The following is a 13,105-nucleotide window of genomic DNA, read 5'->3' as shown; positions in this document are numbered from 1 at the left end:
GAGACAGCCAAAGCCTATATGAGAGGAAAATTAAAGGCCTATCTTTTCAAATGAAAGAAGAAAAGTAAACAGAGAGAATTACAGATAGCTAAGTAGAAAATAGTTACATAGCCTATATAGATAACCCCACAAAGCAGCTATGGAATAAATATAGGGAAAATAAACAAGAAAAAGACCTATTTTTAAAACAGAACTCAACACAAAATGACATGAAAGAAAAAGCTAGCTATAATGGTAATTATGGGAGATCTACAAAATGTCTGTCCAGATTAAATAGGCACCATAAAAATAATATCATAGCAATTAAATCCGGTAACCATAGAGTATTTATTTCAACTACACCAGAAATCAAACAGGTCCTGCATGACTATTTTTCCAGATTATATACAGCAAGTAGGTTAATCAGCAACGTAAATACGAATTTTGGAAGAATATTAATATACCTAAATTAAATGAGGAAAATATTATAAGCTTAAATCTACCCATAACTGAGTAGGAAGTCCAAACCGTTATAAATCAAATGATACTGAACAAAGCCCCAGGGCCAGACCATTTACCAGACGAATTTTATACGCTGAAAAAGTGTTTAATTCGATAACATGGGATCACTTGTTTACAGTACTAGAGAAGTTTGGACTTTGTGGGAATATATCCTCTCTTATTTGGCTAATATATAGAAATCCTCTCTCTAATATAATTGCAAATAATGAATTAACAACAAATATCCAATTAGAAAAAGGTACAAGACTCTCTCACCCCTGCTCTTTAACCTTTCAATTGAACCTCTGGAGGTTAAATTTAGACAGGAGATGATAGGTATTTCCGTTCGGCAGAGCAAATTGTTTTTTATCTTTATTTGCAGATGATTTATTATTTTTTCTTAGTGACACAAACCAGAGTATTAAGCAGTTTTTGGACATCACTGGCCTTTTTAGTAACTTTTCTGGGTACAAGATTAACTCTCAAAAATCGGAAATTATGTGGATTACTTCTTCTGCAAGTCCTCAGGAAAACTGCTCATTTAAAGAGGTGGAGCAAATTAAGCATATTGGTATGCACAGAATTTCACTACCTGCCTAGATGGGTGTAATGAAAGCCGTAAAGCTTGGCTGCATGATTGCTATACTTATACAGAATATACCACTGATAATAAAGTGGCAAGATATTAAGAAATGTAATAGGATGTGCTCCCTTTTTATATGGCAGGGGAAGAAATCTAGATATTCAGCAGATATTCTTAGCCTGCATATTGAAACAGGGGGACTGACCTTACCTAATTTAAAAATGTATAATTTGGTGGCCCTATTGAAATTTGCCCTTGACTGGCTTACCGAAGGAAATTATACTACATACTTTCAACTAGAAAAAGACTTATGCCATGACAGCCCTTCTACATTACCCCCTGGCAAATTTAACCAAGAAAATAGCAGATGAGACAATGGGACATATTTATCAAGCTCCGTATGTACCGCTGCTCCATTACCTGTCCGCCTGCTCTAAGGCGGTGGAAAGACATTGCCGGAAATCAACCCGATCCAATACGAGCTGCAGGGAGCGGCATTGCACCAGAAGTTCACAAGAACTGCTGATGCAATGATAAATGCTGACAGCAATCATCGATGTTTCTTACACAAAGTCAGGATATATTGTCTTTGTTGTAGTCCTTCAAAAACAGAGAGGGATTGTGACGTGACTCACGCCCACACGCACACGCTGAGTCACGTCACAATCCCTCCAGGTTAGGAGAATCTGTTGCCGGCTATACAGATTGAACCACCCTAGGAGGGAAATCTCTGTTTTTGAAGGACTACAACAAAGACAATATATCCTGACTTTGTGTAAGAAACATCGAGACTGGATGGTCACAACCAGATTAGCCAGCAGGGTGAAACTGGATACTGTGAAAATGTATAGTAACATCTATACAACACGCTGCTACATACCTCATATTGTTTGAGGGTTTGCTTTGTGAGTTTGTTTTTTGCTATTAATAAATTGTAATTTTAAATCTGATATACTGCACAATGATCTGTTCTCTGTTTTCTTCCTTGCGCTCCATGTCTTTTTCTTTTTAGTCTTTAACAGAAGCCCATACCCTTGATCACGGCCGTCGGAGAGGTGTAGAGGGCTGCAATAGCTGTACGAAACATCTCAGGAATCCCAAAACGTTCCAAGGCACAGAACATATAATCCCACCCCACTCTGTCAAACACTTTTTCTGCGTCCATAGACAGGGTGAGGAGGGGTAATCCCATATCTGCCGCTTCCATGAATATGTTCAGTAGTCTGCGGGTGTTATCTGTACCTTGCCTTCCTTTCACAAATCCCACTTGGTCCAAATGGATCAGCGACGGTAAGTGTTTTCCAAGCCTGGTCGCAAGGACCTTGGCATAGACTTTCACATCCACATTAATAAGGGAGATGGGCTGGTAGCTCTCGCAGAGCGCCGGATCCTTCCCTTATTTGGGTATAGTCAGGATGCTAGTTTCCAAAAATTCAGGGAGAAAGGCTCCCCTCTCTCTAACTTCATCAAAAAGGTGGAGCAAAATAGGGGATAGCAGCTGGGCAAAGGTACAATAGAAAAGGCCCGTAAATCCATCTGGACCCGGAGCCTTGTGTGGTTTCAAGGCCAATATGGCCATTTTGATTTCCTCTAGAGTGAAAGGGGCAGTCAGGTCATCAACCGAGTCTGCTTCCAAGGAGGGAAGTTCTAACCCCTCCAGGAACTGTTCTGCGAGCTTTGACTCCTAAAGAGTCACTATTTAGATTATACAGTGAGGTATAATAGTCAGCAAACGCCTTCCCAATATCTTTTGGTGAGTGAACTGCGCCTGCTGTCGTAGAGATCGTGGGGATCCTGGTTTGAACCGCACGATCTCTAAGCTTACGGGCCAGCAACCTATCAGCTTTGTTTCCTTTGTAAAAGTACACTTGTCGAAGTCGAAGCACGTTTGCCTGAACTCGTAGCTGCTCTCTCTTATTAATTTCATCCCTGATAGCGCCAACTCGGTCGCCCAAGGCGGGAGTTGGGATATTTTTGTTAGCCAGTTCAGTCTGTCTCAGTTCCGCATATAATTTAGCAAGGGAAACCTTGTTTTTAGCTTTTAACAGCGCACTTCTCTTAATGAAATGGCCCCTGAGATAGGCTTTGAGTGCGGCCCGAAGAATTCCCTGGCTCGTGTCACCCGTGTCGTTGTGCCTCAGAAAATCTGAGATTGTCTCTACCAATTGGGGGATTTTCCCCTCTGAGAGGATATGGTCAGGCAACCCCCAGGAGGGCTTGCAATCAGGAGGGCGTAATATAGAACACCTGGCACTGACGAGATCATGATCCGACCAGGGGCATGGTCTTATACGTGGGGCCAAAGAATCACACAGGAGATAGTCGATCCTGGAGTAGGAGTTACGTGGCTTAGAATGATGTGTGTAGTCTCGTTCAGTCAGGTCAAGGCAACGCCAAATATCATAGAGGCCATACTGGTACATAAGCTTGCGCAGCGCATTGGATTGGGTGTTAAAGTTTCGGTTGGATGGTTATGTTTTCGGGGTCTTTTTATCTAGAGTAGGGTCCCAAACCAAATTAAGATCCCCCCCTATCAATAGGTGTCCCCTCCTAACTTCTCCCAGTCTCTGCAGAAACTTTCTCAAGAATGGAATCTGTTTGACATTTGGGGTGTAAATGGAGGCTAAAGTGTATAGGATTCGATTTAATGAGCAGACCAAAATCAGGTATCTGCCTTCGGGATTCCGGTCAACATGTTCTATGGCACAACAAATGTCTCTGTGGACCAGGATCGCAACCCTTCTCTTTTTATCTGAGAAGGAAGCCATTTCACATATGGGGTAATGTATTGGGGCACGGAACGGCCTAGCTTTGTTATCCCAATGAGTCTCTTGGAGAAACACAATATGCAGTTTGTGGGAGTCAAGGTAGCTAGATAAAAGGCTTCGTTTAGTAGGGGAGTTTAAGCCCTGGGCATTGAGAGTGGCTACAGTTATAGGCGCCATATGATTAGGACATTCTATGTCTCTTGTAGAATAAAGAAAGGATGGGAAGGGGGTGTTTACTAGAGAGGCAGGGGAAAAAAAGGGGGGGGGTGAAGGAAGGGAGAGGTGGGTCTCTCCGCGCTCAAGGAACTGTATGGATTATTTTAGGAACAGTCAGGATACTCAGTGATGTGTAGAGTACACTATCTCTATGAGTGCTCTTACTAAAAATAGCAAGAGGTCACAACTATTAAGGTGGGGGGGAGGTCAGCATACATAGCCTGACCCCAGTCAGTCGTTTTGTGTCATGCGTCAAACGTCTACAGATGTCAAGATTCTCCGGTCTGTGTCATGTGTATCATTTCACATGCAGCATGTAGTGGGTCAAGCGTGACAAATACACAGCTCTACAGAAAATATACATTATCACGTTTCAATAAGGTTGAACACAAGATACAGAGTTAAACAGTGTCATTAACTATAAGGCAAGAACTGGTACACATAACAACGTTAGCAATATTGCTAGATAAATTATTCTTGTAGAATGGCTCCTTTCTTAACAATCTACTTACTAGTGACAGATATTTGATGACAAGGTATCTTTTCCCATAATTCCCATTTTAAGTAATTTCAGTTGGATATTGCAAAGGGGTAATGATATACGTTTACCCTAGGGGAGATTATCACTGTTGAGCTATGTCTCAAGACTTGGAAAATGCAGTAGAATAGAATCCCATACTCATGGCTGTGGTAATTAAGCCATGCTAATGACAAGTCTCTCAACTTTGCAAAATATAAACATACAATCATTAATGATAATAACAATGCTGCAACACATTAACATTTGCATATCCCTCAGCATAGGGAGGGAAGCTCCTAGAAAAAAGAAAAAAAAAGAAAGAGAAGGAGGATAAGGTGGAACCATAGAACAGGAGGAACTGAAAACATCCATGCAAGGTCCCATAAGGAACAGTAAAAGTGTCAAATCCCGCAGGGGATATCAGTATCGTCTAAGTGAAGTAAGGGGCCTCATTGCCCAAAGTCCAGTGTGGAGTGTTAAACAGAGCGGGGTTCATGTGGTGCCTGGATCTGTAGGGGCACCACCTGCAGGGGGGTTCTTTCCCGTATGTTGAGGGGGTGTTTTCTGAGGATTTCCCACTCTTTGGGGGAGAGGTCGCCACTCCAGAGCTGAAGCCCTTAAACCCCTGGTTGGATCTTTTTGTTGCTGGGAGTTAGGCGGGTCTGGTGGTAACAGGTCCCATTTTTGCATGAGTTCTCTAGCCTGTTCCGGTGAGGAGACCGTGTACTGATGGCCTTCCTTGGTTATATGTAGCTTGAGGGGAAACCCCCATCGGTATTTTATTGCTTTATCTCTCATTAATCTGGTGTATGGCTGGTAATGGCGCCGTAATTGAAGGGTGTGCGGCTAGAGATGCTGGTAAATCTGCACCTCTGAGTATTGGCCTGGGAGGGTTCTGCCCCCTGCAAGAGCTCGAAGGAGTTTGTCTCTAAAGGTATAATAATGGAGGCGGATTATGACATCTCGAGGCTTCTCGTCTTCACTAGATCTGGGCCTCAGTGCCCTGTGTGCCCGATCAATCATCATCTCTTGCCCTTCTTCTGAGCCCACTATTGTAGTGAACAACTCCCGTAGGTATTTCTCTAGGTCTTGAGGGGAGACAGTCTCAGGGATACCCTTCACCCGGATATTGTTGTGTCGGGTGCGGTCTTCTAAGTCAGCCAATTTGAGTTCAAGATCTGTTATTTGCTCGGCTAAGCACTGAGAGTAACTAAGTAGGTTGGAATGGTCAACCATCAGATCCTCCTGTTTGCGCTCTATTATGTCTGTGCGCTCACCTATGGAGGCTATGTCGCTTTCAAATCTGCATGGCTCTTCTCGAATTTTTTAGTTAGAGAATCATGGTGAGAAGCAAGGAGTGCTGTGATAGAATCCATGAGGTTGTTATTAACTTCCTTTTCAGCACACAGTGAACGTCCCACAGCCTGGGACAGGGTAGTCTCACCAGCGGTCTCAGTCGAGCTACTAGCATCTGTAAGCTCCTCATCCGAGCCAGCCCGAGATCTGGAGAGGGGATTGCTGAAGTGGTCCACCACTGTACGCTTGGTGGTATTAAGGGTTTTTTGTTTTCTTTTAAATGTTTGAGGTATTTTGTGGACTTGCACAGGTTTTCAGTAAGATTTGTAGACACAAGACAGCACTATAGAGATTCGCTTATATCCGGTTGACTGGGGTCATGGCATAAGAAAAAAAGCAGCCTACATGTTTTCAAAGTGCATTACAACAGAGAGGAATGGTTGAAGATTGTGCTATCAGTAAAGTTTAAATACCACACATATACCTTTACAAATAATGTTGCTGGATAGACTATCTCCAGGACACCAGGGCCCCCTCTCGACTCGGGGACAGAGGATACGACCCTGAGGAAGGGGAAAGGGGAAGGGGTAGTGACCAACCTAGACTGGCTAGGCCGGAAAGGGTGAGTCTTGAGGGGTTACTGTCTTAGCAAGTAAATGATCAACCAATTGCAATAAATAGGACAATAATAAAGGTAACCTGTCAGGGAATAAGAGTGGTTAGTCAGACGATAAAGATCAGGTTGTAGAAGCCCCCTTAGGTGTACACTGTATATACCAGCTTTAATTTAATTTACACATAGTAGCTTCTAAGCAGTATTTGTTCATAAACTGACAATGGCTGGCAGCGCTGCTAAAAAAAAAAAAATAGTTGTTATTAGAGAGGTCACAGATTACAAACAAGCATCACATTACACTTTGTGTCTAATGCTGACAAAACAAAGGCGTTGACGCAGCAGCTTTAGGTAGAATAGCTGGTAAGTATTTAAGAGGATGAGTGCAAACCCTCTGTGTGAGATAGAATGTCACTGAAAGTCCAGCTTGTTGTTTCAAATTCAAAAGCCTTATGGATCACCTCAAATTATGTGGAGGTGAGTTGTGACAGTGTACAAGGGCAAGGTGGCCACAGAATTGCTGGAATAATAGTGAAAAGAGAAGTGTTCCTGGCCCTCTGCAGATATTGATCTAAGTGGGATGGTAAAAGCAGGTCTGTCTGTGTTTGATTGAGGATGTACACTCTTAGGTATAAATGGCCTGAGATGATTTTTTTAGGTAGACTTGGCTGCCAGTCAGCAGACTCCTATCACCCTCATAGGCCTCAGACTTTAATTGGCTGGGAGTCTCTTGTTACCGGCAAAGGCAGGGGCAGTGAGAGTCAGTGACCAAATCAAAATAAGCCTCTCTAACAAAGGGCTAAACAGCAGGACAGCTGGTAACAGTTCCACTAACCTATGGTGCTATTTTGCCCTGGGGGATAATGCAGGTTATATCCTGTGTGTGGAGGTTGGGTGTTGTAGGAGCAGCATTAGCACTAAAAGTCAAAATGTACAGGCTCCAGTCTACCTATAAGCTTGTTGGTCTTACCCGCTACTAGCGTGACAAGGTAGGCTAATCTTTTGCAGAAGTGTCAGCGGAGGCAGGATAGCCGGCCGCAAGATGGCGGGTGTTCACGCCGAAAAGGTTGTGGCGCAGCTCACTCTCTTCTCGCCCCTCACGGACCTTTGCCAGCTCCCAGTCAGGGCCGGGTTGTGATCGCAGATGAGGGACCATTAGGGGATGAGTCCGGTCAACGATTATGTCTCTTAGAGGGAATCCAGACTCCCGAACCCCTCAATCCAGCTGTCGGGTATGAAGCTGCTGTACCGGAGCGGAGCCCCGACCCTCCGGTCAGCAGTGTAGCTCAGGTAGTGTTGCCGTGGACCCCCGGTCAGGGTCAGTAGAGACAGGGAGATATATCAAAGCCGCAGCAGGGTCCGCGTTGAGATGCAGCTGGGTATCACCTCAGGGCCCCACAGATGAGCCTGACTTCCAATAAAGTTACGTGACTCTGCCTGAAGAGTCTCCAGAATATCCACAGCCTTCTAAACCTCCAAAGGACAGACTCGAGAGTCTCATTTTAAAGTAGTTAGCCAACTATATTATAGACCTATTAAATTTGCAAAATGGTTTAAAAATGACAATAGTTTTCTATAAATGCATAGATGTAAGTGCTGACAACATTCACTGTTTATGGTCCTGTCCCAAGATCTCGCAATTTTGGCGAAAATTAACTTTTGGATAGTAAGAGTACTTAGGCATAGTTTTAAGCTTGACAGGAGACAAATTTTATTTTTTATATAGATGTTCTGTAGATAAATTAAATGCTAAGCTGATTAATACAGTGATTCTGCAATTTAATTCTAAGCAAGTGGAAATCACCATATGCAACCACCATAGCAGAATTCTGTAAAGGTATAATAAACCAGATGATTCTGGAACAATATAATATTGTGATTGATTCAGAAAAAAAAATTAAAGGGACATTTCTTTCATGTAATTAGCAAGAGTCCATGAGCTAGTGACGTATGGGATATACATTCCTACCAGGAGGGGCAAAGTTTCCCAAACCTTAAAATGCCTATAAATACACCCCTCACCACACCCACAATTCAGTTTTACAAACTTTGCCTCCCGTGGAGGGGGTGAAGTAAGTTTGTGCTAGATTTCTACGTTGATATGCGCTTCGCAGCAGGCTGGAGCCCGGTTTTCCTCTCAGAGTGCAGTGAATGTCAGAGGGATGTGAAGAGAGTATTGCCTATTTGAATTCAATGGTCTCCTTCCACGGGATCTATTTAATAGGTTCTCTGTTATCGGTCGTAGAGATTCATCTCTTACCTCCCTTTTCAGATCGACGATATACTCTTATATATACCATTACCTCTACTGATTCTCGTTTCAGCACTGGTTTGGCTTTCTACTACATGTAGATGAGTGTCCTGGGGTAAGTAAGTCTTATTTTTTTGTGACACTCTAAGCTATGGTTGGGCACTTTTATATAAAGTTCTAAATAGATGTGTTTAAACATTTATTTGCCTTGATTCAGGATGATCAATATTCCTTATTTCAGACAGTCAGTTTCATTATTTGGGATAATGCATATGAATAATTCATTTTTTTCTTACCTTAAAAATTAACTTTTTTTCCTGTGGGCTATTAGGCTCGCGGGGGCTGAAAATGCTTCATTTTATTGCGTCATTCTTGGCGCAGATTTTTTTGGCGCAAAAATTTTCTTTGTCATTTCCGGCGTCGTACTTGTTGCCGGAAGTTGTTTGTGATTGCGTCCTTTTTTTGACGTTTTGCGCCAAAAATGTCGGCGTCGCCGGATGTGGCGTCATTCTTGGCGCCAAAAGCATTTAGGCGCCTAATAATGTGGGTGTCTTTTTTGGCGCTAAAAAATATGGGCGCCATTATTGTCTCCACATTATTTAAGTCTCATTGTTTATTTGCTTCTGGTTGCTAGAAGCTTGTTCATTGGCATTTTTTCCCATTCCTGAAACTGTCATTTAAGGAATTTGATAGATTTTGCTTTATATGTTGTTTTTTCTATTACATATTGCAAGATGTCTCAGATTGACCATGGATCAGAAGCTACTTCTGGAAAAACGCTTGACTGAGTTCAGTCCTGCCAAAGCTAAGTTCATTTATTTTAAATGTTATGAATGTTTATCTTTAGCTATGGTTTGTAATAGGTTATCATGATAAACTTTTACATGCAGAATCCATTAGTATTTATGCTTTATATATTGCCATTCTTTTTACATCTTATGTACAAGAAATATTTAGAAGATTTTTAAGAAATATTTTTCTGATTCTATTTTAAAGGCTTTGTCTGACTTTGTGCCTTCTAATAAAATTGTTAGGTCTTTTTCAAACTTCTTTTTTATTGAAGTTTCAAATGACCAACAACATACTGATTTATCCTTCTCTGATGATGTTTTTTCTCATTCAGAATTTTCTTCATCAGATATTGACACTAACAAATCTATTTTTTTATTAAAGTACATTTGTTCTTTGTTGAAAAGGTGTTGATTATTTTGGACATTAAGGTAACTAGTTCTTTTTCAAGACTAGCTAAAACTATTTCTGCTTATTTATTCTTCTGTGTTTTCAGAGGTTTTTTTCCAATTCCTTATACTAGGGAATGGAATAGGCTGAGAATTTTCTTTTATTCCTTCTTCAAAGGTTTTAAACTACAGTATACTCTTTGCCGGCAGTTTAATTCAATTTGGAGGGTTCTCCAATTTATTGGGGCTATCTCTACTCCTACTAATTATGCTATTGTTTCTATAGCAAAATAGTATTTATTTTCCTTTAGATGGTTGTATCTTATTTATGGAAAATTATTTAGTTTCAGGTACCTTTCTTGGACCTGTGATTTATTTGGATGTTGCAATTGCTTCAGTTTTTCTGTTTACTTTAAGATCAAGTATCAGATTATGATTTATTTTAGCATTGTTAAATGGACAACATTTACTAGACTAGGTGCTGTTGCATTTGTCTTGTTGTTTTGCATTTATTGATTATGCAAGTCCACTGTATTGTCTGGTCCTTTAACTGGACTATCATGCTAATAATTTAATTTGTGTCTTCATTTTATTGAATATTTTCGCAAATGAGGTTTAATATATGTCTTTAGCTGTTTGAGCTAGAAGAATTTTGTGATTTCTAAAAATCCATATTTCTTTTGTTCTAAGATAATCAATTATTTGTTTTATAATTGGATTCAATTCTTAACTGTTACTCTGGGCTTCAAGATTGAGTTCTAAGACTAAAACTTTAAGCTTATACTAATTTGGTTGTTCTTATTAAGGAATGAATTCCTGAATTCTTTCCCAAGTAACATGTTTTTAATCGGAAATGTTTTCAGTTCGAAATCAGCTCCCTTAAATTGCGATGTATGTGCCGTATTCCAGCTTGGCTGGCAAGGGGCAGGTTAAGACTTTTTTGAAATTTATTTGGTTCTATTCAGTCCAAATTTCTTTGATTTTATTCCAGTAAGGCTAACACTTTCTTTAAGTGTGTTTCGGTCCTCGATATTTTGGGTACTGTTGAAGCATGGCTGGTCACCCGTGGGGTTCAAGCGCTGCTCAGACCTGGAATCTTCTGGGGTATTTCTTCCAGTTCCATTTTTAGGAACTGGGTTTTGGAGTTTTTATTCAAACTATTCTGCCTTTTTTTTGGTCAGTGATAGCATTATTTGTTTTCATTAGATACAATAAATGCATATTTTTTCTGTATTTATTCAGATTATTTTCTGAGGATGCGGAATCTCATATGATTCACTTTGTTCTTCAGGACATAGTTAGAGGATCTTTTTTTTCAAAAGCTCTTGATTCCTCTCACAAGGGTCACCTTTTTTAGGTTTCCAGATAGTTTGTGTCACTGTCTTTGTCTCTATCAGACAAGGGACAATTTTATTGGGTTCCGTCTGTCGGTACCTTTAGTCTCTATTATTTCCTTCAGTTGCTATATATGCATATAAATTTTAGGTCTTATGGCAACAGCATTGGATTCAATTCCCTTTGCTCATTTTCAATAGACAGAACCTTTCCAGTCTTTTATGCTGAATTATGGTGCAGGGATTCTAGGATTTTGCATTTTAAATCTTTAAATCCTAATATTTATCTCTCTTGATTTGGTGGTTAAGATCACCATCATTTAGTTCTCAACCTGGACCATGATCTCTACAGATGTGAGTCTTTTTGGTTGGGAGGCTGTCTGAGGATCTCTGTCAGCACAAGGGGTTTGGAAATCTCAGGAGGCGAGATTACCATTTGATATTTTAGAACTCCGTGTTTTCTCAGAGTTTTTCAGTTAGTTCCTTTTTGAGGAAGAGACGTTTATTGTTTTTCAGACAATATCACAACTATGGTGTATGTCAATCATCAGGGTAGGACTATCAGTCCTTAGGCTGTGACAGAAGTGTCTCGGATATTAGCTTAGGCTAAATCCAGCTCCTATCTAAATTCTGTGTTTTTTTTCCCAGGTATAGATATTTGGGAAGCGGATTATCTCTGTTAATCAAGCTTTACATCCGGGAGAATGGTCTCTCACACCAGATATGTTTTTCAATTTTTCAGATGTGAGCATTCCTAGAAATAGATCTGTTGGCATCTCATCTGAATAAAGAACTTCCCAGGGGCCTATTCAGGTCCGGGGATCCTCAGGCGGAAGTGGTGTATGCATTGACATTTCTTTGGAAATTATATTTTTGCCTATTTCTTTCCGCCTCTAGTTCTTCCAAAATTATTTCCAAAATTCTTATGGAGTATTTGTTTGTTATGCTGGTGGCTCCAGCATGGCCTCTCAGGTTTTGGTATGCAGATTTCATTCAGATGGCCAGTTGCCAACCTTGGACACTTCCGTTTAAACCAGACCTTCTTTCTCAAGGCCCATTTTTTCCATCAGGATCTCAAATCATTAAATTTGAAGGGATGGAGACGCTTGGTTTCAGGCTCGTAAATCTGTCTCTAGAAAGATTTATTATTGAGTCTGGAAGACCTACTTTTCTTGGCATTCTTTTAAAATTCATAGAATTTTATTATTTTTTTCAGGTTGGTTTTGATAAGGTTTTGTCTGCAGTTCTTTGTTAGGACAAATCTCTACTCTTTCTGTTCTTTTTTTCACAGAAATATTGCTAATCATCCTGATATTCATTGTTTTGTTCAGGCTTTGGTCCGTATCAAGCCTGTCATTAATTCAATCTCTCCTCTTTGGAGTCTCAATTTGGTGCTGAGGGCTTTACAGGCTCCTCCGTTTGAAACTATGCATTTTCTGAACATTAAATTACTTTCTTGGAAAAGTATTGTTCCTTTTGGTTATTTCTTTTGCTAGAAGAATTTTTGAGCTATCTGCTCTTTTTTGTGAATATCTTTTTCTGATTTTTCATCAGGATAAGGCAGTGTTACTTCCTGATAGTCATCATTTTTTCAGGTTTTGATTCGTATCAAACCTGTCATTAAGCCAATTTCTCCTCCTTGGAGTCTTAATTGGGTTCTGAAGGTTTTTCAGGCTCTTCTATTTGAGCATATGCTTGCTCTGGACATTAATTACTTTCATGGAAAGTATTGTTCTTTTTGGACATCTCTTCAGCTAGAACAGCTTTTGAATTATCTGTTCTTTCTTGTGAATCTCTTTTTTCTGATTTTTTTCATCAGGAAAAGGTGGTTTTTGCTGTCCTCATTTCCATTCTTACCTAAAGTTG

Source organism: Bombina bombina, chromosome 2 (genome assembly GCF_027579735.1).
Source record: "Bombina bombina isolate aBomBom1 chromosome 2, aBomBom1.pri, whole genome shotgun sequence".
Classification (NCBI taxonomy): Eukaryota; Metazoa; Chordata; class Amphibia; order Anura; family Bombinatoridae; genus Bombina; species Bombina bombina.
The sequence above is the reverse complement of the archived record's forward strand: the minus strand, read 5'-3'. Positions refer to the sequence as shown.